At 41.2% G+C, this 27,753-nt stretch overlaps 1 pseudogene; it reads right to left on the bottom strand.

Moving 5' to 3' along the window:
• Positions 1 to 24,644, bottom strand: LOC134479081 (large ribosomal subunit protein uL2-like; annotated as a pseudogene).
• Positions 24,645 to 27,753: the final 3,109 nt, after the last annotated feature.

Below are 27,753 nucleotides of genomic sequence, written 5' to 3'. Positions count from 1 at the left end.
TTAGTTCTCTTTTTCTTGAATGGTGGTTCCAAGTACTTGCTTAGTCCATGGGCAGCAGTGAGACCCACTTTGATCACAGGAGGGACATCTCTTCTGATGTCACGGTGTCTGCCAATGTGCTGGCAATTGCCACATTCCAAAAAAAAAAATGCTGCCCAGAATTCATGGACGTGCATTGTACATGTGGCCAGCAGTTCCTCTTTGCTTTGTACTTGTGGTTCTCACTGCTAACCTTTAAGCGAGGTTAGTCAATTTTGTCCCCACCAGCTACCACATTAACAACAGCTCTGTTGGCCAAGAAAATTACCTTCTTGGACCCTGAAGGCAGTTTCACTTGGGTCTTCTTGGTCTCTCTGGGTTGTGGGACATTATTGGCAATAGGACTGAGCCAGCTTGCTCCTGTCCTTGGGCTTTTCATCTAGACAACCCATGATGGTACCCAGGCATGGTGCCCATAGGCAAACCACTGTGGCTACTGAGTGGAGTCTTCTTACAGTGGTACACGGATTCTTTCTGATGTGATTCTTAAATTAGTAGGGATCATGAACGACTACCTTGGCAGGGGAGTGCCATGGCCAGGGTACTGGATGATGCTCTTGATCTACGAGGCCCTTGATAAAGCAGTGAGCCTGAGCAGTGTCTACTGTGCTCAGACATATTACCGACACCTTTCTTTGCTGTTCAGGCCACATAGCCCATGCTGGAAGGGGAAATATATTAAGTTTTGAGGATAGCTATAATAATAGTCCCATACTCAGACAATAGTTTAGAGCCACATATTCTAAGCTATTCCCCTAGGGAATGTGGGAATCAAACCACACACAATTTGTAGACGACACCAAGGTCCTCTGTTGATGGTTTTTATGTGAAGGAAGTGCACTTGGGTTGAAGAGAAGACTCCACAAAACTGCTGCCAAGCTTGACAGCCTGAGTTTGACCCCTGGGACCCCCCTGGTGGGAGGACTAAACTGGTTCCCACAAGTTGTTCTTTGACCTTCGTCTGCATGTCTACACAGAGACACAGAAATGAGCACCCACAGCAAATAAATAAAAAGACAATAAATGAAGATGATTTTTAAAAGCACTTTAGCATTATCTCAGTAGCAGACATCTCAGGGAAATGTTTTAACCTACAATTGCTGTTGAGAGAAATTTAATCCATCTACAGAACTGGCTGTCCTGTCTTCCTTCTTCTTAGATGGATTAAAAAAATAAAAGTGTGACCAGGGAAAGGGACAGAGAGGCTGTGCTGACATAATCCCCAAGTTGCTAGAATCATAAGGGATTCTCGCTGTTCAGCTATGCCCGGCTGGAGACAGAACATTTTCTCCTATGATGTATATGTCACTTTCCATTAATTCTGCAAGGCCTGTCCCTTTAGAAAGCATAGTAAACACTGTAGTGCATTGGATTAGATCTCTACCGTGAATAAATTTATTTTCTAGCAAGTGTAAAAAATGAGCAAGGCCAAAAGCCCCCAGAGCAGAAAATGTCACAATGATTGCTAATACATTACCGCGCAGAGAAAGGGCTAATAAAACCCCTATTAGGATGTCATACCTGCTTACAACTGAATTCTCCAGAAAGTTTATTTGATATGTCTAAGCCAATTATCAAAGTCTTAGTGATAAGAAGCAGCTCACTGGGCCTGAATGTGTCAGAATAGAATGACTAAATTGTGGGAATTCATGGGCTTCTGCTTTGAATAATTAACTTGGCTCTTTGTAGAATGCATACGCTTTGGAAACTAATTTTCTCTTTTCACGAAGCATTCTGCCCTTGTGCTGCCTTTGAAAAGTAAACTATTTAGCTGTGAGGTTACTCCCTTTTCATTATATGGGTTTATGCTTCCTTCTCTGATTTGTGGCCCCGCCCTTCCCTTTGCTCTTTGTCTTGGTAGCATCATCCATACAGGGCTGCTGTAGTCCTCAAATGGGTACGTGATATGCAGTGATGACATTTTCTCTAAGTGGAATTTAATCATTTTTTTTCTGGCAGTGACATTATCACTCCTTGCCTTTTCTTGCATTTTGCTAGGACTAAAACACCAACTTTATTTTTAGAGGATTTGAAGGCACTTTTATCTCTTTCAGAGGAAGCAGAGATGTTGGTTGCATAAATAATTCTGTAGACTAAAGCCAGAACGGATCTTAGTTGATTTGCAATTTCAGAGTCATGATTTGGATCAGAATGGGTAGCTAGTTTGTGCAAACAACCAGGCAACTCAGACGACCCTGTCCACCTTCTCTGCTGAAGTGGTCTGAACAGAGTCTTGCTTTGGAATAGGCACAGGAATTTTTGTGTCGTGGCTGAGGGATGCCATTCTGTGTGTTGATATGTGGAGAGGATCCTTGTTCTCTCAGCTCCAGGGTAGAGCTCACAATGGACTTGAAACTGTCCACTTGAGATGTCACCTATCTGGTAAAACCAGACTTTGCCTCTTTGGGAGCAGGCTCGTCTGCTGCACAGAGAAAGAGTCACCGAGGTGGTAGGTGGGTGGATGGATGAAATGGAGTAGGGAGGGGAGGAGGCATGTGTAGAAACTGTCAACGATGGGTGTTTGGCTTGTTAGACGATTTAGGACTTGACATTTCTTTCAGGAAGTTCCTTTGTTAGACACATAATGTTGCTACTAGGTGGCTTCACACCTGGAGAAGCCTCCTGAAGAGAAATGAAAGTGAGAAAGTTATTGAAAGTGATTCAGTGGAGTTTGTAGTTTCAAGTTATATTTATGGACTATTTATTCCTGTATGCGAGAAAAAGTTCCTTCCAGCTCAGATTCTAAGAAACACGTGTAAGGCTGGAAAACAACTTTCCAAGCAAATGGTCAGAAGAAGCAAGCTGGAGTAGCCATTCTAATATCAAATAAAATCAATTTTCAATTAAAAGTCATCAAAAAAGATAAGGAAGGACACTTCATATTCATCAAAGGAAAAATCAACCAAGATGAACTCTCAATCCTAAATATCTATGCCCCAAATACAAGGGCACCTACATACGTAAAAGAAACCTTACTAAAGCTCAAAACACACATTGCACCTCACACAATAATAGTGGGAGATTTCAACACCCCACTCTCATCAATGGACAGATCATGGAAACAGAAATTAAACAGTGATGTAGACAGACTAAGAGAAGTCATGAGCCAAATGGACTTAACGGATATTTATAGAACATTCTATCCTAAAGCAAAAGGATATACCTTCTTCTCAGCTCCTCATGGTACTTTCTCCAAAATTGACCATATAATTGGTCAAAAAACGGGCCTCAACAGGTACAGAAAGATAGAAATAATCCCATGCGTGCTATCGGACCACCACGGCCTAAAACTGGTCTTCAATAACAATAAGGGAAGAATGCCCACATATACGTGGAAATTGAACAATGCTCTACTCAATGATAACCTGGTCAAGGAAGAAATAAAGAAAGAAATTAAAAACTTTTTAGAATTTAATGAAAATGAAGATACAACATACTCAAACTTATGGGACACAATGAAAGCTGTGCTAAGAGGAAAACTCATAGCGCTGAGTGCCTGCAGAAAGAAACAGGAAAGAGCATATGTCAGCAGCTTGACAGCACACCTAAAAGCTCTAGAACAAAAAGAAGCAAATACACCCAGGAGGAGTAGAAGGCAGGAAATAATCAAACTCAGAGCTGAAATCAACCAAGTAGAAACAAAAAGGACCACAGAAAGAATCAACAGAACCAAAAGTTGGTTCTTTGAGAAAATCAACAAGATAGATAAACCCTTAGCCAGACTAACGAGAGGACACAGAGAGTGTGTCCAAATTAACAAACTCAGAAATGAAAAGGGAGACATAACTACAGATTCAGAGGAAATTCAAAAAATCATCAGATCTTACTATAAAAACCTATATTCAACAAAATTTGAAAATCTTCAGGAAATGGACAATTTCCTAGACAGATACCAGGTATCGAAGTTAAATCAGGAACAGATAAACCAGTTAAACAACCCCATAACTCCTAAGGAAATAGAAGCAGTCATTAAAGGTCTCCCAACCAAAAAGAGCCCAGGTCCAGACGGGTTTAGTGCAGAATTCTATCAAACCTTCATAGAAGACCTCATACCAATATTATCCAAACTATTCCACAAAATTGAAACAGATGGAGCCCTACCGAATTCCTTCTACGAAGCCACAATTACTCTTATACCTAAACCACACAAAGACACAACAAAGAAAGAGAACTTCAGACCAATTTCCCTTATGAATATCGACGCAAAAATACTCAATAAAATTCTGGCAAACCGAATTCAAGAGCACATCAAAACAATCATCCACCATGATCAAGTAGGCTTCATCCCAGGCATGCAGGGATGGTTTAATATACGGAAAACCATCAACGTGATCCATTATATAAACAAACTGAAAGAACAGAACCAAATGATCATTTCATTAGATGCTGAGAAAGCAGTTGACAAAATTCAACACCCCTTCATGATAAAAGTCCTGGAAAGAATAGGAATTCAAGGCCCATACCTAAACATAGTAAAAGCCATATACAGCAAACCAGTTGCTAACATTAAACTAAATGGAGAGAAACTTGAAGCAATCCCACTAAAATCAGGGACTAGACAAGGCTGCCCACTCTCTCCCTACTTATTCAATATAGTTCTTGAAGTTCTAGCCAGAGCAATCAGACAACAAAAGGAGATCAAAGGGATACAGATCGGAAAAGAAGAGGTCAAAATATCACTATTTGCAGATGACATGATAGTATATTTAAGTGATCCCAAAAGTTCCACCAGAGAACTACTAAAGCTGATAAACAACTTCAGCAAAGTGGCTGGGTATAAAATTAACTCAAATAAATCAGTTGCCTTCCTCTATACAAAAGAGAAACAAGCCGAGAAAGAAATTAGGGAAACGACACCCTTCATAATAGACCCAAATAATATAAAGTACCTCGGTGTGACTTTAACCAAGCAAGTAAAAGATCTGTACAATAAGAACTTCAAGACACTGAGGAAAGAAATTGAAGAAGACCTCAGAAGATGGAAAGATCTCCCATGCTCATGGATTGGCAGGATTAATATAGTAAAAATGGCCATTTTACCAAAAGCAATCTACAGATTCAATGCAATCCCCATCAAAATACCAATCCAATTCTTCAAAGAGTTAGACAGAACAATTTGCAAATTCATCTGGAATAACAAAAAACCCAGGATAGCTAAAGCTATCCTCAACAATAAAAGGACTTCAGGGGGAATCACTATCCCTGAACTCAAGCAGTATTACAGAGCAATAGTGATAAAAACTGCATGGTATTGGTACAGAGACAGACAGATAGACCAATGGAATAGAATTGAAGACCCAGAAATGAACCCACACACCTATGGTCACTTGATTTTTGACAAAGGAGCCAAAACCATCCAATGGAAAAAAGATAGCATTTTCAGCAAATGGTGCTGGTTCAACTGGAGGGCAACATGTAGAAGAATGCAGATCGATCCATGCTTATCACCCTGTACAAAGCTTAAGTCCAAGTGGATCAAGGACCTCCACATCAAACCAGACACACTCAAACTAATAGAAGAAAAACTAGGGAAGCATCTGGAACACATGGGCACTGGAAAAAATTTCCTGAACAAAACACCAATGGCTTATGCTCTAAGATCAAGAATCGACAAATGGGATCTCATAAAACTGCAAAGCTTCTGTAAGGCAAAGGACACTGTGGTTAGGACAAAACGGCAACCAACAGATTGGGAAAAGATCTTTACCAATCCTACAACAGATAGAGGCCTTATTTCCAAAATATACAAAGAACTCAAGAAGTTAGACCGCAGGGAAACAAATAACCCTAGTAAAAAATGGGGTTCAGAGCTAAACAAAGAATTCACAGCTGAGGAATGCCGAATGGCTGAGAAACACCTAAAGAAATGTTCAACATCTTTAGTCATAAGGGAAATGCAAATCAAAACAACCCTGAGATTTCACCTCACACCAGTGCGATTGGCTAAGATCAAAAACTCAGGTGACAGCAGATGCTGGCGAGGATGTGGAGAAAGAGGAACACTCCTCCATTGTTGGTGGGATTGCAGACTGATAAAACCATTCTGGAAATCAGTGTGGAGGTTCCTCAGAAAATTGGACATTGAACTGCCTGAGGATCCAGCTATACCTCTCTTGGGCATATACCCAAAAGATGCCTCAACATATAAAAGAGACACGTGCTCCACTATGTTCATCGCAGCCTTATTTATAATAGCCAGAAAATGGAAAGAACCCAGATGCCCTTCAACAGAGGAATGGATACAGAAAATGTGGTACATCTACACAATGGAATATTACTCAGCTATCAAAAACAACGAGTTTATGAAATTCGTAGGCAAATGGTTGGAACTGGAAAATATCATCCTGAGTGAGCTAACCCAATCACAGAAAGACATACATGGTATGCACTCATTGATAAGTGGCTATTAGCCCAAATGCTTGAATTACCCTAGATCCCTAGAACAAACGAAACTCAAGACGGATGATCAAAATGTGAATGCTTCACTCCTTCTTTAAATGAGGAAAAAGAATACCCTTGGCAGGGAAGGGAGAGGCAAAGATTAAAACAGAGACTGAAGGAACACCCATTCAGAGCCTGCCCCACATGTGGCCCATACATATACAGCCACCCAATTAGACAAGATGGATGAAGCAAAGAAGTGCAGACCGACAGGAGCCGGATGTAGATCGCTCCTGAGAGACACAGCCAGAATACAGCAAATATAGAGGCGAATGCCAGCAGCAAACCACTGAACTGAGAATAGGACCCCCGTTGAAGGAATCAGAGAAAGAACTGGAAGAGCTTGAAGGGGCTCGAGACCCCATATGAACAACAATGCCAAGCAATCAGAGCTTCCAGGGACTATGCCACTACCTAAAGACTATACATGGACTGACCCTGGACTCTGACCTCATAGGTAGCAATGAATATCCTAGTAAGAGCACCAGTGGAAGGGGAAGCCCTGGGTCCTGCTAAGACTGAACCCCCAGTGAACTAGTCTATGGGGGGGAGGGCGGCAATGGGGGGAGGGTTGGGAGGGGAACACCCATAAGGAAGGGGAGGGGGGAGGGGGATGTTTGCCCGGAAACCGGGAAAGGGAATAACACTCGAAATGTATATAAGAAATACTCAAGTTAATAAAAAAAAAAAAAAAAAAGAAAAAAAAAAAGAAACACGTGTAAGAATACCAGTTTTCCCCCACCAGAGGAATGAAATTCCTCTGCATTTTGGCCCTCACAGAGGGCTTCTAGTAAACCCTATAGGGAGATGTTAAACCTGTGCTTAAAGTAAATTGCAAAATCAAGTTCCGCATGTGACAGTTTTCTTTCAAATTTACTCAGTAAAGCCTATGAAACCAGCTTAGCTCCGTGGGGTGTGTCAGGAGCTGAACAGGAATCTGTGCAGACTTAGTTACTTGTAATCTGTTTTTAAGTAGAAGGGTCCCCAAGTACATATGTGGGGAAGTACCACCACCTCTTCTTGCTCTGCTTCAAAATGTCCTGAGTAGGGCTGGGGAGATGGCCAAGTCAGTCAAGAACCTGCCTCTCGAGTGTAAGGCTCTGAGTTCAGACCCTAGGATCCACATAAAAGTGCCAGGCACCAGTGGTGAGACAGCTGGTAAAGGTACTTGGTAGTCAGATGACATGATTTTGGTATGAGTTTGAACCCTCTGGCCCATCATGGAATGAAAGAAAAAAATTGTCTTCTGACCTCCACATATATTCTATCGCATACACATGCTCCTTTCTGTATATGCATAAATGAAAAGTTAAAATACATGTCAACTGTGATAGCACAAGTGTTGGGAGACAGACACGGGACGTTTTCTTGTGTAGCTAATCTAATCTAATTGATGAGCTCAAGGGCAATGAGAGTCCCTGGCTCAAAGGAGGTAGATGGCGTTCTTTAGGATGATGTTGGAGGTTGTCTCCCAGTCTCTACATCAATATACGTACATGTGTGTGCACACGCACCCTCATGAGCACACATGCACTGTGTACGTATATAATGAAAGCTATATGAACTTGGAATGGCTTTTGTAGAAATGACTCTTGGTTCACTTTCTTTCCTTTATTTATACCCTTTGCTGTGGCCAATGGATATTTGAACATACACGAAAGGAAGCAAACCCCAAAGGTCAAGAGGGGAGGCTACTGGTTTCCTAGTTAATGATAACCAGGCAAACCTCTAGAGAGATTCTTGGGGAGGGTAAAAATAAGAGCAAATGCTCAAAAATAAAATCATTTCTTCCCACTTAAAAATATGCTTTCGGGAGGGAGCTGGTGATGATCATAAAAAGCAAACAAATAATAAGACTTCACAGCTCCAAAAATGATTAAGAATCACTGCTCTGAGAACTTAGGTTCTAAAGAAAGCAACCCACATCTGTACAAGTGTCTCTTATGCATATGCTAATCAGCTCCACTGGTAATTTTAGCTTTTGGTTTGTTTTCTTCCTGTCATTATTTTATGTTCTTATTTGTGAGACTCCATATGCGCATCCGTGGCAGTGGGTGGTGGTGGTGGTGCACAATTACCTACCATTCAAGTCTGGGAGAATATGGTAAGAATATGTAATAGTCCTTTGCATGAGGATATTTTTCTTCATGAGGCAGAGCCCGTTGAGTTGAGCACTTTTGAGTAATAAAGGTTTTAGATGAATAGAAGAAATCAAGGACTACAGTATAGATTTATATCTCCAGTCATATTAAAACATTTAAATACTTCTGACCGTAATGACCTACTGATTCCATTTCATCTCTTAATGGATTGTGTGAAAATGAAATACTCAAAGGAGAGCACTGTGGCAGATTTACAAAAATCATTTATTCATGCTCTTTTTGCACCTGGAGATAGAGAAACACTTCTTAACTGTGGCCTCTACTCAGGCCTCTTAGACAAGGTCTAAAGCAGCCACCAGGCACCAAGAATGAGCTTGAACTGCAAATGAGGCCAGCCAGCCAAATCCTTCTGAGAACAGGACCATTACAATCAGCTTTGGATTTGCGAGGCTCATGAATTCATCCACATGCAGAGTCTTGGCCTTAGTGCAACACAGACCCAGCAGTTCTGGCTGCCAGAGGTCTTCCTGAGCCCTGCCTCCCGGTTTCACCAGTTAGTGTACTACCTCCCTTAAGCAATCAGCGTCATTTGAATTCATCTGACTTGGTCTTCCCATCTTGTTCAGTTCTCCTTGTCTTGTTTCCACTCCTACTCAGCTTCTTGTTTCCTACACTGCCTTAGCTTCCTGCCTGAGTCTCCTGGTCCTGGTTCTCACTGTCAGAAACACCCAACAGTCAGAGGGCAGGGATGGCTGTTGATGCAGATGCTGTCAGTGAGTCTCCTAGGATACTGAAGAAGCTGGAAAGGGGGACATAGAGTCTGGTGACCCACAGCACGGTGAGGAAAAGTCTTACATACACAGTCCCTTGTTTTTGGACTTCTTTATCCACTTTTGCTTTCATGAACAGAATTCTAAGCATGAATATTTTCTTTGTTAATGTTTCTCAAAAGACCAGAGTACTCGCCATAAATGGTGAATATTATCTTAAGACATTCAGTTATCTCGGCTTTGACTCTACTTTAAAAAGGAAGGTTTTACGCCTTCCCATCTGTACTCAATGACTTTCCTTCCTGAGGGTCAGCGTTAAAGCATCTGCCTAAAGTAGCTGTCTTGGTGAAAAATCACTTCAGGGCAGTTGCTGTTGCTGTATAAGACCCTCCTAGGGTTTGATAAAGTGGAATTCACTTGGAGGAAGAGAGCATTCTCAGGGATCCTGGGAGATGAGGGTTATCACTTCTGAGAGGTGTTCCTCTCCTGCCTGAGAAATGCTGACTAGAATTCTTTGACTTCAAATATATCTTTAGATAAATAAACTTGGCATGTTCGACTCCAAAATTTCATAAACATCTAGTTCCTTTTTCTACTTAATTTTATTTTTAAAACTGTCTCAGTTTGGGCCGATGAGATGGCTTAGTGCATGGAAGCCCTTGCTGAGCAGGCCTGAAGACCTGATTCCCAGAACCTACATAAAGTGCAAGGAGAGAAACCTGCCTCTTCCGACCTCTACACACATTCAGTGGCATACTCATGTCCCCTCCCCATCACACATGAACAATAATAATAACTCTAATAGGAAATTAAAAATGAAAATAAAAACTGCCTTAATAACCTTTTTTTTTAAAAGCCGGAGACTAAACTCATAAAGAAGCCTTAATAGAAATCTTCCAAGTGAGAGTATGTATTACTGAGTCTATAACATATGTCTTATTTTGTTTATTCTATATTCTGAAAGCCAAACATTAGGGTCCCTGGGACATGGCAAAGGCTAATGCATCTTTGTTTTCCCAGGCATCACAAACTAAACTAACCACACCTCATTCCAGGACTTTTTCAGGGTTTATGAACGTCTTAACCCTTAGAAAGAAATTGATTCTAGGAGCTTTAATATATTTTGAGGCAGTTTGTGATAAAAATGAAAAAAAAACAGTATTAGGTTTAAGTTCAGGGGGGAGGTACCTGCACCTCCTTTGATTCTGCACCAAACACCACAGTGTGAATGATTTATAATGAAGGTAACATTAGTTCTTAGAGTTCTGCAGCGTGCATAGTCCAAGGTCAAGGGGTTATGTCTATCGTGAACCTCCTCACTCTTGGAGGTCCCAAAGCAGTGCTGGAAATTACATGGAGAGAGAGGACAATGTCATCACTTCCGATTTTTCTTGCTTCTCTTATAAAGTCAGTAGGACTGATAAAGCCATGACACTGTAGGGTAACCTAAAACTTTTTAAAAAGTCTCTAATAGAATGTTGGATCCTACCATCTTGACCTCATCTGATACTGATTACCTACTAAAGGACCTCCCCTCAAGTACCACTAATAAATGACAGAAAATTAAGTGTCTAGCCCACAGATTCCCAGGAGCGAATCTAAACTTTTACATGCACATAACCAAGTCATCTAAAATACTCCCTAGAACAAATCAGAAAATGAGCAATTACCATGAATAATAAATATTCTTAGAGTTTGGCTTTTGTCATTTTTAGTTTAATATCTGTTGTCCTTTTGAAACGGTTTGTTCTATTGCATCTTCTCCCCATTTTGACTGCACAGTCCTTTGTAGAACTGGGGCTTAGCCATAGCTTAGAAAACGTCTTTATGCACTGGCCTCATACTGTTTTGCAAAACCCGTCTAAAGAACGAATGCCTTTCAACAACCCTCAGATCATCTGGGATGCAATCCTATTATAACATAAAGATTAGGAAGCTGGCATGGTAAGTGAAATATTTGTGAATCATATTGTGTATGCTTACATATTGGAAAATAAAACTTTGACTCATGGTCTAGCTGACTACACAATGTAAGGGATAGAATTGGCTAGGGTTATTTTTAGACGGCAAGTATTGAGATTATTATGGGGTCATTTTATTTTATTTTCATTGTGTTTTTTATTTATTCTTTGAGAACTTTATACACTGTATTTTGGTCATATTCTTTCCCCTCTCCCAAATCTCTCATGTCTTCCCTCTCCCATCAACATCCACCCAATTTTATGTTCTTTTTCTTTTTTTTTAATCTTTATATTTATTTTATTTTTTTAATTAACTTGAGTATTTCTTATATACATTTCAAGTGTTATTCCCTTTCCTGGTTTCCAGGCAAACATCCCCCTCCCCCTCCCCTTCCTTATGGGTGTTCCCCTCCCCACCCTCCCCCATTGCCGCCCTCCCCCCAACAATCTAGTTCACTGGGGGTTCAGTCTTAGCAGGAACCAGGGCTTCCCCTTCCACTGGTGCTCTTACTAGGATATTCATTGCTACCTATGAGGTCAGAGTCCAGGGTCAGTCCATGTATAGTCTTTAGGTAGTGGCTTAGTCCCTGGAAGCTCTGGTTGCTTGGCATTGTTGTTCATATGGGGTCTTGAGCCCCTTCAAGCTCTTCCAGTTCTTTCTCTGATTCCTTCAACGGGGGTCCTATTCTAAGTTCAGTGGTTTGCTGCTGGCATTCGCCTCGGGTATTTGCTGTATTCTGGCTGTGTCTCTCAGGAGAGATCTACATCCGGTTCCTGTCAGCCTGCCCTTCTTTGCTTCATCCATCTTGTCTAATTGGATGGCTGTATATGTATGGGCCACATGTGGGGCAGGCTCTGAATGGGTGTTCCTTCAGTCTCTGTTTTAATCTTTGCCTCTCTACTCCCTGCCAAGGGTGTTCTTGTTCCCCTTTTAAAGAAGGAGTGAAGCATTCACATTTTGATCATCTGTCTTGAGTTTCATTTGTTCTAGGCATCTAGGGTAATTCAAGCATTTGGGCTAATAGCCACTTATCAATGAGTGCATACCATGTATATCTTTCTGTGATTGGGTTAGCTCACTCAGGATGATATTTTCCAGTTCCAACCATTTGCCTACGAATTACATAAAGTCATTGTTTTTGATAGCGGAGTAATATTCCATTGTGTAGATGTACCACATTTTCTGTATCCATTCCTCTGTTGAAGGGCATCTGGGTTCTTTCCATTTTCTGGCTATTATAAATAAGGCTGCGATGAACATAGTGGAGCACGTGTCTTTTTTATATGTTGGGGCATCTTTTGGGTATATGCCCAAGAGAGGTATAGCTGGATCCTCAGGTAGTTCAATGTCCAATTTTCTGAGGAACCTCCAGACTGATTTCCAGAATGGTTGTACCAGTCTGCTATCCCACCAACAATGGAGGAGTGTTCCTCTTTCTCCGCATCCTCGCCAGCATCTGCTGTCACCTGAGTTTTTGATCTTAGCCATTCTCACTGGTGTGAGGTGAAATCTCAGGGTTGTTTTGATTTGCATTTCCCTTATGACTAAAGATGTTGAACATTTCTTTAGGTGTTTCTCAGCCATTCGGCATTCCTCAGCTGTGAATTGTTTGTTTAGCTCTGAACCCCATTTTTTCATAGGGTTATTTGTCTCCCTTCGGTCTAACTTCTTGAGTTCTTTGTATATTTTGGATATAAGGCCTCTATCTGTTGTAGGATTGGTAAAGATCTTTTCCCAATCTGTTGGTTGCCGTTTTGTCCTAACCACAGTGTCCTTTGCCTTACAGAAGCTTTGCAGTTTTATGAGATCCCATTTGTCGATTCTTGATCTTAGAGCATAAGCCATTGGTGTTTTGTTCAGGAAGTTTTTTCCAGTGCCCATGTGTTCCAGATGCTTCCCTAGTTTTTCTTCTATTAGTTTGAGTGTGTCTGGTTTGATGTGGAGGTCCTTGATCCACTTCGACTTAAGCTTTGTACAGGGTGATAAGCATGGATCGATCTGCATTCTTCTACATGTTGCCCTCCAGTTGAACCAGCACCATTTGCTGAAAATGCTATCTTTTTTCCATTGGATGGTTTTGGCTCCTTTGTCAAAAATCAAGTGACCATAGGTGTGTGGGTTCATTTCTGGGTCTTCAATTCTATTCCATTGGTCTATCTGTCTGTCTCTGTACCAATACCATGCAGTTTTTATCACTATTGCTCTGTAATACTGCTTGAGTTCAGGGATAGTGATTCCCCCTGAAGTCCTTTTATTGTTGAGGATAGCTTTAGCTATCCTGGGTTTTTTGTTATTCCAGATGAATTTGCAAATTGTTCTGTCTAACTCTTTGAAGAATTGGATTGGTATTTTGATGGGGATTGCATTGAATCTGTAGATTGCTTTTGGTAAAATGGCCATTTTTACTATATTAATCCTGCCAATCCATGAGCATGGGAGATCTTTCCATCTTCTGAGGTCTTCTTCAATTTCTTTCTTCAGTGTCTTGAAGTTCTTATTGTACAGATCTTTTACTTGCTTGGTTAAAGTCACACCGAGGTACTTTATATTATTTGGGTCTATTATGAAGGGTGTCGTTTCCCTAATTTCTTTCTCGGCTTGTTTCTCTTTTGTATAGAGGAAGGCAACTGATTTATTTGAGTTAATTTTATACCCAGCCACTTTGCTGAAGTTGTTTATCAGCTTTAGTAGTTCTCTGGTGGAACTTTTGGGATCACTTAAATATACTATCATATCATCTGCAAATAGTGATATTTTGACCTCTTCTTTTCCGATCTGTATCCCTTTGATCTCCTTTTGTTGTCTGATTGCTCTGGCTAGAACTTCAAGAACTATATTGAATAAGTAGGGAGAGAGTGGGCAGCCTTGTCTAGTCCCTGATTTTAGTGGGATTGCTTCAAGTTTCTCTCCATTTAGTTTAATGTTAGCAACTGGTTTGCTGTATATGGCTTTTACTATGTTTAGGTATGGGCCTTGAATTCCTATTCTTTCCAGGACTTTTATCATGAAGGGGTGTTGAATTTTGTCAAATGCTTTCTCAGCATCTAATGAAATGATCATGTGGTTTTGTTCTTTCAGTTTGTTTATATAATGGATCACGTTGATGGTTTTCCGTATATTAAACCATCCCTGCATGCCTGGGATGAAGCCTACTTGATCATGGTGGATGATTGTTTTGATGTGCTCTTGAATTCGGTTTGCCAGAATTTTATTGAGTATTTTTGCGTCGATATTCATAAGGGAAATTGGTCTGAAGTTCTCTTTCTTTGTTGTGTCTTTGTGTGGTTTAGGTATAAGAGTAATTGTAGATTCGTAGAAGGAATTCGGTAGGGCTCCATCTGTTTCAATTTTGTGGAATAGTTTGGATAATATTGGTATGAGGTCTTCTATGAAGGTTTGATAGAATTCTGCACTAAACCCATCTGGACCTGGGCTCTTTTTGGTTGGGAGACCTTTAATGACTGCTTCTATTTCCTTAGGAGTTATGGGGTTGTTTAACTGGTTTATCTGTTCCTGATTTAACTTTGATACCTGGTATCTGTCTAGGAAATAGTCCATTTCCTGAAGATTTTCAAATTTTGTTGAATATAGGTTTTTATAGTAAGATCTGATGATTTTTTGAATTTCCTCTGAATCTGTAGTTATGTCTCCCTTTTCATTTCTGATTTTGTTAATTTGGACGCACTCTCTGTGTCCTCTCGTTAGTCTGGCTAAGGGTTTATCTATCTTGTTGATTTTCTCAAAGAACCAACTTTTGGTCCTGTTGATTCTTTCTATGGTCCTTTTTGTTTCTACTTGGTTGATTTCAGCTCTGAGTTTGATTATTTCATGCCTTCTACTCCTCCTGGGTGTATTTGCTTCTTTTTGTTCTAGAGCTTTTAGGTGTGCTGTCAAGCTGCTGACATATGCTCTTTCCTGTTTCTTTCTGCAGGCACTCAGCGCTATGAGTTTTCCTCTTAGCACAGCTTTCATTGTGTCCCATAAGTTTGAGTATGTTGTATCTTCATTTTCATTAAATTCTAAAAAGTTTTTAATTTCTTTCTTTATTTCTTCCTTGACCAGGTTATCATTGAGTAGAGCATTGTTCAATTTCCACGTATATGTGGGCATTCTTCCCTTATTGTTATTGAAGACCAGTTTTAGGCCGTGGTGGTCCGATAGCACGCATGGGATTATTTCTATCTTTCTGTACCTGTTGAGGCCCGTTTTTTGACCAATTATATGGTCAATTTTGGAGAAAGTACCATGAGGAGCTGAGAAGAAGGTATATCCTTTTGCTTTAGGATAGAATGTTCTATAAATATCCGTTAAGTCCATTTGGCTCATGACTTCTCTTAGTCTGTCGACATCACTGTTTAATTTCTGTTTCCATGATCTGTCCATTGATGAGAGTGGGGTGTTGAAATCTCCCACTATTATTGTGTGAGGTGTAATGTGTGTTTTGAGCTTTAGTAAGGTTTCTTTTACGTATGTAGGTGCCCTTGTATTTGGGGCATAGATATTTAGGATTGAGAGTTCATCTTGGTGGATTTTTCCTTTGATGAATATGAAGTGTCCTTCCTTATCTTTTTTGATGACTTTTAGTTGGAAATTGATTTTATTTGATATTAGAATGGCTACTCCAGCTTGCTTCTTCTGACCATTTGCTTGGAAAGTTGTTTTCCAGCCTTTCACTCTGAGGTAGTGTCTGTCTTTGTCTCTGAGGTGTGTTTCCTGTAGGCAGCAGAATGCAGGGTCCTCGTTGCGTATCCAGTTTGTTAATCTATGTCTTTTTATTGGGGAGTTGAGGCCATTGATATTGAGAGATATTAAGGAATAGTGATTATTGTTTCCCTTTATATTCATATTTGGATGTGAGGTTATGTTTGTGTGCTTTCATTCTCTTTGTTTTGTTGCCAAGACGATTAGTTTCTTGCTTCTTCTAGGGTATAGCTTGCCTCCTTATGTTGGGCTTTACCATTTATTATCCTTTGTAGTGCTGGATTTGTAGAAAGATATTGTGTAAATTTGGTTTTGTCATGGAATATCTTGGTTTCTCCATCAATGTTAATTGAGAGTTTTGCTGGATACAGTAACCTGGGCTGGCATTTGTGTTCTCTTAGGGTCTGTATGACATCAGTCCAGGATCTTCTGGCCTTCATAGTTTCTGGCGAGAAGTCTGGTGTGATTCTGATAGGTCTCCCTTTATATGTTACTTGACCTTTTTCCCTTACTGCTTTTAATATTCTTTCTTTATTTTGTGCGTTTGGTGTTTTGACAATTATGTGACGGGAGGTGTTTCTTTTCTGGTCCAACTATTTGGAGTTCTGTAGGCTTCTTGTATGCCTATGGGTATCTCTTTTTTTAGGTTAGGGAAGTTTTCTTCTATGATTTTGTTGAAGATATTTACTGGTCCTTTGAGCTGGGAGTCTTCACTCTCTTCTATACCTATTATCCTTAGGTTTGATCTTCTCATTGAGTCCTGGATTTCCTGTATGTTTTGGACCAGTAGCTTTTTCCGCTTTACATTATCTTTGACAGTTGAGTCAATGATTTCTATGGAATCTTCTGCTCCTGAGATTCTCTCTTCCATCTCTTGTATTCTGTTGGTGAAGCTTGTATCTACAGCTCCTTGTCTCTTCTTTTGGTTTTCTATATCCAGGGTTGTTTCCATGTGTTCTTTATTGATTGCTTCTATTTCCATTTTTAATTCCTTCATCTGTTTGATTGTGTTTTCCTGGAATTCTTTCAGGGATTTTTGCGATTCCTCTCTGTAGGCTTTTACTTGTTTATTAATGTTTTCCTGTGCTTCCCTAAGTGTGTTCAGGTCTTTCCTGAAGTCCTCCAGCCTCATGATCAAATATGATTTTGAAACTAGATCTTGCTTTTCTGGTGTGTTTGGATATTCCATGTTTGTTTTGGCGGGAGAATTGGGCTCTGATGATGGCATGCAGTCTTGGTTTCTGTTGCTTGGGTTCCTGCGCTTGCCTCTCGCCATCAGATTATCTCTAGTGTTACTTTGTTCTGCTATTTCTGACAGTGGCTAGACTGACCTATAAGCCTGTGTGTCAGGAGTGCTGTAGACCTGTTTTCCTCTCTTTCAGTCAGTTATGGGGACAGTGTGTTCTGCTTTCCGGCGTGTAGTTTTTCCTCTCTACAGGTCTTCAGCTGTTCTTGTGGGCCTGTGTCTTGAGTTCACCAGGCAGCTTTCTTGCAGCAGAAAATTTGGTCTTACCTGTGGTCCCGAGGCTCAGGTTCGCTCGTGGGGTGCTGCCCAGGGGCTCTCTGCAGCGGCAGCAACCAGGAAGACCTGTGCCGCCCCTTCCGGGAGCTTCAGTGCACCAGGGTTCCAGATGGTCTTTGGCTTTTTCCTCTGGCGTCCGAGATGTGTGTGCAGGGAGCAGTCTCTTCTGGTTTCCCAGGCTTGTCTGCCTCTCTGAAGGTTTAGCTCTCCCTCCCACGGGGGATCGCAATGTGTGTTTTGAGCTTTAGTAAGGTTTCTTTTACGTATGTAGGTGCCCTTGTATTTGGGGCATAAATATTTAGGATTGAGAGCTCATCTTGGTGGATTTTTCCTTTGATGAATATGAAGTGTCCTTCCTTATCTTTTTTGATGACTTTTAGTTGAAAGTTGATTTTATTTGATATTAGAATGGCTACTCCAGCTTGCTTCTTCTGACCATTTGCTTGGAAAGTTGTTTTCCAGCCTTTCACTCTGAGGTAGTGTCTGTCTTTGTGTCTGAGGTGTGTTTCCTGTAGGCAGCAGAATGCAGGGTCCTCGTTGCGTATCCAGTTTGTTAATCTATGTCTTTTTATTGGGGAGTTGAGGCCATTGATGTTGAGAGATATTAAGGAATAGTGATTATTGCTTCCTGTTATATTCATATTTGGATATGAGGTTATGTTTGTGTGCTTTTCTTCTCTTTATTTTGTTTCCAAGACGATTAGTTTCTTGCTTCTTTTAGGGTATAGCTTGCCTCCTTATGTTGGGCTTTACCATTTATTATCCTTTGTAGTGCTGGATTTGTAGAAAGATATTGTGTAAATTTGGTTTTGTCATGGAATATCTTGGTTTCTCCATCTATGTTGATTGAGAGTTTTGCAGGATACAGTAACCTGGGCTGGCATTTGTGTTCTCTTAGGGTCTGTACGACATCTGTCCAGGATCTTCTGGCCTTCATAGTTTCTGGCGAGAAGTCTGGTGTGATTCTGATAGCTCTGCCTTTATATGTTACTTGACCTTTTTCTCTTACTGCTTTTAATATTCTTTCTTTATTTTGTGCATTTGGTGTTTTGACTATTATGTGATGGGAGGTGTTTCTTTTCTGGTCCAATCTATTTGGAGTTCTGTAGGTTTCTTGTATGCCTATGGGTATCTCTTTTTTTAGGTTAGGGTAGTTTTCTTCTATGATTTTGTTGAAGATATTTACTGGTCCTTTGAGCTGGGAGTCTTCACTCTCTTCTATACCTATTATCCTTAGGTTTGATCTTTTCATTGAGTCCTGGATTTCCTGTACGTTTTGGACCAGTAGCTTTTTCTGCTTTACATTATCTTTGACAGTTGAGTCAATGATTTCTATGGAATCTTCTGCTCCTGAGATTCTCTCTTCCATCTCTTGTATTCTGTTGGTGAAGCTCGTATCTACAGCTCCTTGTCTCTTCTTTTGGTTTTCTATATCCAGGGTTGTTTCCATGTGTTCTTTCTTGATTGCTTCTATTTCCATTTTTAATTCCTTCAACTATTTGATTGTGTTTTCCTGGAATTCTTTCAGGGATTTTTGCCATTCCTCTCTGTAGGCTTCTACTTGTTTATCAATGTTTTCCTGTCTTTTTCTAAGGGAGTTCTTCAAGTCTTTCTTGAAGTCCTCCAGCATCATGATCAAATATGATTTTGAAACTAGATCTTGCTTTTCTGGTTTGTTTGGATATTCCGTGCTTGTTTTAGTGGGAGAATTGGGCTCTGATGATGCTATGTAGTGTTGGTTTCTGTTGCTTGGGTTCCTGCGCTTGCCTCTCGACATCAGATTATCTCTAGTGTTACTTTGTTCTGCTATTTCTGACAGTGGCTAGACTGTCCTATAAGCCTCTGTGTCAGGAGTGCTGTAGACCTGTTTTCCTGTTTTCTTTCAGCCAGTTATGGGGACAGAGTGTTCTGGTTTCGCGAGTGTAGTTTTTCCTATCTACAGGTCTTCAGCTGTTCCTGTGGGCCTGTGTCTGGAGTTCACCAGGCAGCAGAAAAGTTGGTCTTACCTGTGGTCCTGAGACTCAAGTTTGCTCCTGGGGTGTTGCTTATAGCTCTCCGTGGCGGCAGCAACCGGGAAGATCTGTGCTGCCCTTTCCGGGAGCTTCCGTGCACCAGGGTTCCAGATGGTGTCTGGTGTTTTCCTCTGGAATCAGTAATGTGTGTAGAATGCAGTCTCTTCTGGTTTCCCAGGCATGTCTGCCTCTCTGAAGGTTTAGCTCTCCCTCCCATGGGATTTGGGTGCAGAGAACTGTTCATCCGGTAGGTCCCTTCAGGTTCTGGCGGTGTCTCATATGTAGCGGTCCTGCTGTTCCTGGGCCCTCCTCTACAGGAACCCAGAGGCCGTATACAATTTCCTCTTGGGTCAGGGATGTGGGCAGGGGTGGGCAGTGTTGGTGGTCTCTTCCGCTGTGCAGCCTCAGGAGTGCCCACCTGACTAGGCTGTGAGGTATCTCTCCCACGGGGTTTGGGAGCAGAGAGCTGCTGCAGGTTTGGGACTCCTGGTAAACACCGGAAGACTTATGTTCTTTTTCTTAAAAACTAAACAAACAACTAAAAAAAAAATCCCTTATGGAGTCTAATTTGTGTTGGTCAGCTGCCCTAGAGTGTGGTTGATAAACCCAGTGTCATTCCATTGAACAAAACTGATTTTTAAAAATTTCCCAGCAGTTATGAATTACCAATATTTCCTGAGTCAGGGTTGGGAGTTTGTGCCCACTTTCCATTTTCTTCGCTGGGGATTTGTCTGGCTTGAACTTGCACAGTTCTTGTTCATGCTGTCACACTCTGTGAGTTTATATGTGCACTTACCTTTCTATATTGTTTCCTTAAGGTCATTCCCCATCTCTGGCTCTTGGAATGTTTCCACCACCTCTTCGGTATAGACCTGGAGTCTTGGGAAGGGGAGTGGGATACGGACATCCATCCCATTTAGTGCATAGTATTCCAAAGTGTCTTTTTCCTTGCATGTCACTTCGTTGTGCTTTTCTGTACAAATGACCACCTATTACAAGAGGAAGCTCCTCAGAGGAAGACTGAGTGAGGCACTGGTGTATGGCCACAGCAGTGCGTTCTTATCTGTCACTTCATTTCTATGCTCACTTAGTAGGGCCATAGAGGTAGGTTTCCCTAAGGCTCGTGACCTATCTAGCAGTTAAGTCATGTGGCAGGAGAATTATCTAATATGTTTAACAGAACATATAGAACTCCAGTAATCCAAGGAAACCCCACCAAATGTTACCCTATAGGTTTGGTCAGTTCCTGGAAATCTTGAAAGGGAGGCTTCACCTTAGTGTAGAAAATCAGATCACAGCTTTAGGCATTAATTTTGATTTCAGATTCATCTTATTTTCCCCCCTTTCTTACTTCGTACCTTTATGATGTGAATTGTGTTAGGGATACATCCTAACTAGCAGCCAAGGCCTCTCCGAGCTTCCAGGTTCTGTTTGTGTCAATCATCCACAAAGCAGACTTCACTGGGAAGCCTTCAGGAAAAAAAAAGAAAAAAACAAAAAATGAAGTGTGTGTGTTTTGGACTATATTTAAAATAACCACAAAATTTGTATAATTACTAAGCATGGATGTCCTTCCTTTATGTAGTAAAGTCCAGCCTTAGTCTCTTCTTAGGATCTTGGGAAGATCGGCAAGTTCTTAGCTCATTTGTTTGTCTCCTGCAGTTGGTTCTTACAGTACTCCTGTATGCTTATATTTTTTTAAATATTTATATTTTCATTACATAATTAAAATTTGGATTATGTGAACTTTGGAAAGTGTTTTCTCTTTAGAGATATGCATCTGTCCACATTATTACTGTTCCTTAAATATCCTTATTATCTGCTTTGTGACAAGTACATGATAGTGTAGTGACTGACGTGTTTTAAGTTTATGACCCAGAGAAAGACTGGAGATCAAACAAGGCCATAACAGGGAAACAATGGATTCATAGGTATCGTTCCACTTACTATGATGGAAATCAAATGAGCGACTTCGGAGGACTTTTTAAAATTACAAAACGAAACAAGAACAAACTCATTCCCGAGAGCCACCGTGTGCCGCAGGTGAGCACACACTGATGTGAAGGGATTCTCACAGCTGCAGCAACAAGGCTCAGTCACCACCTCCTGCTTTTTAATAACCTCTCCAGTACCCAGAAGCTTTGGAGAGCCAGAAGCTGTTTGTTTATTTAAAGAAGCTCATTATATAAGGATTCTGCACATATCCCTTAGCAAATCCCAGACTATCTTGCTTAGAGCCTTACAGAATTTATTTTTCCCTTTAAGTCTGCAAACAGACCTACTGGATCAGCTCTCCTCTTTCTTTCAGCTTGGGCATGCATCTATTGCCAGTCTGAACTTCCACTCCATAACCGTCCACTCCTGTTCGTCCTCTCAGCACTACATTTTAATAAAGTGGCTCTGTTTAGACAACTCCCCAGGGTTTGGGAGGGTCAGGCAGGAGAGGAACTTTGCTCATAGCCTTTAGCTTATGTCCCCACTTGATGAGAGACAGGAGGGTTATTCTCAGGTGGCCATGACCAGAAACTTCCAGATACCTAGCACAGATCTGACACATTGAGAGGAAGCATGGCCAGGATCTTCAGTGTTTATTTAGATGATCCTGTGTTGTGCTCGTCCTTGTAGCTACTCGTGAGCAAGTGGTTTCCACTTAGTCTGGGTTACACATATTAATGAATGACAATGCAGCCTTCTAAACACGTAACGAATCCTGTTTTCATTAATGTTATGTCTTTTCATCTATTTATATAATTGTTTACTGTGTTTATCTTTCACCCTTGGGATGACTTGGGGCTCTTGAATAATCAGGGCCTTATCCCTGGAACTTTTGAATTAATTGGCCTGGGACTAGAGGTGCATCTGGATTGCCAGAGCTCCCTGGGGAGTATCAACATTAAAGCTAGAAGCAAAGTGTCCACTACATTTGAGGAATGACCATATCTTCTGCTCATTAATTTATTTCTTTACATACTTTAGAGCTTAGTGCCCAGTTGGTATTCAATAAATTGTTGAATTAATAAGAGCTTGAAAACGAGGCAGCTTAAACTTTTAAGAGTAGCATCATGAGAAGAGGTTAAAAGAACTGGGCTTTTTCTGAAGATGGGTGGTTATTGTGGTCCTGTGCATAAGACCACTAGTACATGGTCACTTTGATCACATAACTTATTTGATAGCATGGCCATGACACTGAGACATCTGAGGATCCTCTTGGGGGAATACACATCTTCTAGACCTTGGGAGTTTAGAACTGTTACCCACACTGATTCCTTCAAAATGGATGACCTGATGTCCTCATGCTTAAAACTCTTGGAAAAACTATTTTTTGAAAGTCAGCAACTCACTCTTTCTTTTCTAATCAGAAGGAAAAAATTTAAACCTTAGAGAATTTGCATGAAAAATTGCTTGACTTAATTAGGTGAGCATTAGGGGAGGTGGAGCAGAGGGAGGAAGACAGAGGTGAGAAGTCATATCTTCTGCAAATGAGGAAAAAATAATGCCCACACAGTAGTAGATAAATAGGTAATTGAAATATGAGGAAAAGCTAGCAAAAAATATCCAAGACATGGTTTATGTGATTTACCAAGAAATGGAAATAGTTAAAAAAGGAAATGCTGAGGATTTAAATTTTTATTATATCTCACGGAAAGGACTGAACTTTGGCGAATCCAGTGTACCTGGGAAGATAACTTAGGTGATGACTCTTGAGCCGAATGAATTCTGATCGCCCTCCCTCACAGCTTCCAGTTTTGCTGAATGACCTTGGAATGCTTTCCTTTCTCCTGACAGCTCTTGGCTTGTCTTGAGGTGGAACTCTGAACTCAGCAGCACACTGTGACCCTATAGCTGGTTCTGGGGCAACAGAGGGCAAGCATGTGGACAGCTTGGGGATAGGAAGCCACTTCCAGATGCTTCTTGCTGCTAAGGGTTACCAAGGACACCAGTGTGAAAAGAATTTCAACACCAAGCAGTGCCTCTGCCTTTTGTAGATTGTCACTCAAGGAGGGTCTGCTCTTAGTGAGCTATTTTACATGTGTCATGTTCCTCAGAAAGGTAGGAGAAGATTTAACTGGGCAGTTGCTCTCTGATGTTGATTTCAGAACAGTCTGTGAAGTGAAGTGAGAACTCTTTCGTAGTTTCCCCTATTTAGTTGCCCAAAGGTGAAACAGTGTAAGAAACAGCCAACCCACAGGGCATAAAACTATATAATAAATATTTCCATGGAGAGAGGTTTTCATTAAAAAAATGTATGCCATTTGATCATGTATCCTACCTGATAGGAACTGTTTAGTGGCTCTCTCTCTGTGTATATTTTCTCTCTCTCTCTCTCTCTCTCTCTCTCTCTCTCTCTCTCTCTCTCTCTCTCTGTATGTAAGTGTGGCTGTATATACTGTATGCTTGTGGAGGTCAAAGGACAGTTTTCAAGAGTTGGTTCTTGCCTTTCTCTGTTTGAACCATGGTCTCTTATTACAGCCCTGTGCTAGGATAGATGCCCCATGTGCTTCTGGGTGATTCTCCTGCCTTTGCCTCCCAGCTCCCTGTAGGAGTGCTGAGATGGCAGATGCATGTCCTCATACCCGGATTTTTATTATATCTGGAGACTGAACTAAGCTTGTCAGGCTCACATAGAAAGTACTTTACCTGCTGACCCTTTTCCTGGCCTCTCAGTGACTCCCTTTCATGGTGGACAAAGTCCTCAAATGTTAGCAGTGCTGATATTAAAACAGTCACCATGTTATAAAAATGAATATGATGTATAACCGGAAAGTAGATTGACAGCCTTCTCCCCAGAATCACTCTTTAGCTGCTGGTGTAAAGGATGTTGCTGGGAAGCCCATTCCAGAAGATTTACTATTTCTAGCTGGAGGTACGCACGGCCAATGAGTCGATGTGTAGATTTCTCCATTATCTAATGTCAGCCCATGTCTCTGGCCTTCCTGGATGCTTATGTTAGATGACAGACTTTGTTGAACTTACTGCAAGTCTCTGAAGTCGTTGGTGCGCTCTCGTCTTCTGTCGTTGCACATCCCATTTCCTCTGCCCGGGATCCTCCTTGTAGCTCTGGAAGTTCTCCTTGTCTTCCTTTATGGTTGCTCATGCTCAATGGGCTCACCTTTGGAGAAAGCACTCCTTTCCTGCATGCTGTTCTTCACATCTGCCTTGATTATAGTACCCATTCCTTTACGTGTCTATCACTTACTTATCTGTCTAGCTCTTGGCCAGACTGAACTCACGTCTTTCTGCGTTCTTGTCCCCATACATCGTATGTTCCAGTTGAACCACTGCTGGGAGCAAGCATTCTCCTACAGGGATATTTTATGCAGTTGAGGAAATGCTTCCCCAGGGCCCTCCTTAATTATTATCTTAGGCAGGCTAAATAGCACTAAATATTTTAATCTTTCTCAGGTCTTTTGTCCTCTTTCTAATCAGTCTTTTAAAACTTTATTTAATGACTCTTCATTATGTAAAATCGTAGTGGTTGGTTCTGGACACACAGCACAGTTAAAGCATAAGATGATGAACAGAATATGGGAAGGCTTATTAAAGAATGTAGGCCATATTTATTCCAATGTTTTTAACACAATTTTTTCCTGCAACTGACATGAATGTTCCCTCTTTCATAGTACCAGAAAGTACCATGTGAGTTTCTGAAGGAGGGGGGCATCCAACCGTCCTACCTAAGCTATGATGCCTCTGACACACATCAAGGACCAGCATAGCACTATGACCTTTTGGGTCCGATAGTGGTGAACATACCTTGACAAAAAACAACTGTTCTCTCATTGGACTTGAGACCCACTGTTTGGAAACTAGTGCCAGTGAAGTCATGGCTATTGGAGGAGAATGTACAACCACTAACTAGAAACCTAGCATAATCCATTACAGTAGGTGCCCTTTATTCTTTCATAGCTCTTTTACTAGTAAATCTTAAGAGAGATAAACTCTTATCTTTGTTGACATTGTTGCTTATTTGTGACAGGATCTCACTAGATAGCCCAAGCCATCCTAATGTCTCAGTCTCCTCTGTACTGGGATTAATAGGCAATGTCATAACTTGCTTGGACAGTTTTTACATTTTAAATGAAGGTAGCAATCATTTTCTAATGATAACCAAAGATATTTAAAAAATGCTTTATTTGTTTACATTTCAAATATTAACCCTCTTCCTGGTCCTTACTCCAAGAGTTCTTTACTCTATCCCCTCCCCTTGCCTCTGAGAGGGTGCTCCCCCATTCCCACCAACCCTTGCCTCTCCCACCTCACATCCCCACATCCCTCTACCCTGGGACATCAAGTCTTTACAGGATTAGGGACATCCTCTCCCACTGAGTATAGACAGGGCAGTCCTCTGCTACAGATGTGCCAGGGGGGCCTCAGACCAGGCCACGAATACTCTTTGGTTGGTGGCTTAGTCTCTGGGAGCTCCCAGGGGTTCAGGTTAGTTTATTCTGTTGTTCTTCCTAGGAGGTTGACATATTCCTCAGCTCCTTCAATCCTTTCTGCCACTCTTCCATAGCGATCCCCACCTCAGTCCAGTAGTTGGCTGTACGTATCTGCATCTGTCTCAGTCAGCTGCTGGCAGAGTTTCTCAGAGGACAGCCATGCTAGGCTTCTGTTTGGAAGCACAACATCAGTTGTGGTGTCAGGGTTTGGTGTCCCCCCATGGTATAGATTCCAAGTTGGGTCAGTCACTGGATGGTCTTTGCTTCAGTGTCTGCTCCATTTTTGTCCCTGCATTTCTTTTAGACAGGAACAATTTTTGACAGGTCAATTTTTTTGAAGATGGGTGGGTGGTCCCATCCGTCCACTGTGGCCCCTGTCTATCTACTAGAGGTAGTCTCTTCAGGTTCCTTCTACCCATTGTAGAGCATTTGGCTAAGGTCATCCCCACTGATTCCTGGGATCCTCTCATATCATAGGTCTTTGGGACCTTCTAGAGGTTCCCCCCACCCCACCCCCCGCAGCTGTATATTTCCAGCCATTCTCTTGGCCCTTTTCTGGGGTGGGGTTGAGTGATAGGGGATTTGTAATGGAAATAGGCAGCAACAGCTTTCTTCCCTTCAGTGAGCAAGCTTGGATTTCACTGTTTCACATAGTGGACTCTCACCTGTGTGTTTGCTTGAAGAGAGAATGTTTGGAGCTAAAGTTAGAAAATTCCCTTCTAGCCTGGAAATCAGTGATTTTGAATGTCAAACATAACGATAATTTGATTTCTACCATTTTGTGAACACCGCATTAACAATTTGGAGGAATTGCATTACGAGTTGCTTCATCCAATGATGTAATAATCAAATAAAATGCCTTCTAATCCTATTTACTCAGCTTCCCTCTGTTGTTCTTCGTCTGCTTTGAGAGCACTGTCAAATTGAATTTGCCATCCTCTGTGTTTGCCAAAGTTTATTATTTCAATTTACAGCGGCAGAGATGTTATAACCTGGTCTTTCATGTTCTCTGCTGTGTTAGCTGTGATACTGTGCCAATCTGCACAACAGAGTAATTACGGCACGTCTGGCTTCTTTTGCCTCAGGAAAGCAAGAAGCCTTCTCTCTGACATCTGGAGGGACCTTGTGTTGCAGCCTTTAGGTAGACTCAAGACTTGGGGATTGATTGATTGATTGATTTAGTACTTATTCACTAGTTGTACTTTAAGAAACCTCAACAAAACATTATTAAAATTATTTCCCAAAGTCATAAGCATACTAACGTCAAGTACAGCATGGGCTGCATTTGAGAAAAGATGCTTTGAAAAGAGGGAGAGGGAAGAGTCTGTGAAACCATGTTAGCTCCGTGGCCAGACAGCTTGCAGGGCCGGCTGGGCTCCAGGTAGTACGTGCAGCCTGTTCTGAGGCTGGCTCAGTGGATTATCTGCTGTATTTCCGCAGTGAAGGGGGTGGCCTCAGCTTGCCCATCTACAGTCCAACATTGTGCTCCAATGCCAAATGCAGTGTGTGAAAACAAATAGGGAGAAATGACCTCTTTATTAAACTAATTATGATGGTGGCAGCATTTGTTTGTTGTAAGCATTCTAGCAATGCAAAAGATTCTTAGTAAAATTCATCATTTCTTTGTTTTGATTCTCTGAGTCCCTTTCTTCATATATAATACACTTGTACATATGCACATACATGAAATATAGATACAATTTAAATTTAATTACGTATTTCTGATATTTTCCTAAGTGTATATAGATAAGAATCATATTCTCA

This window comes from Rattus norvegicus, chromosome 5, assembly GCF_021556685.1.
Source record: "Rattus norvegicus strain SHRSP/BbbUtx chromosome 5, alternate assembly SHRSP_T2T, whole genome shotgun sequence".
NCBI classification, from domain to species: domain Eukaryota; kingdom Metazoa; phylum Chordata; class Mammalia; order Rodentia; family Muridae; genus Rattus; species Rattus norvegicus.
The sequence above is the reverse complement of the archived record's forward strand: the minus strand, read 5'-3'. Positions and strand labels throughout refer to the sequence as shown.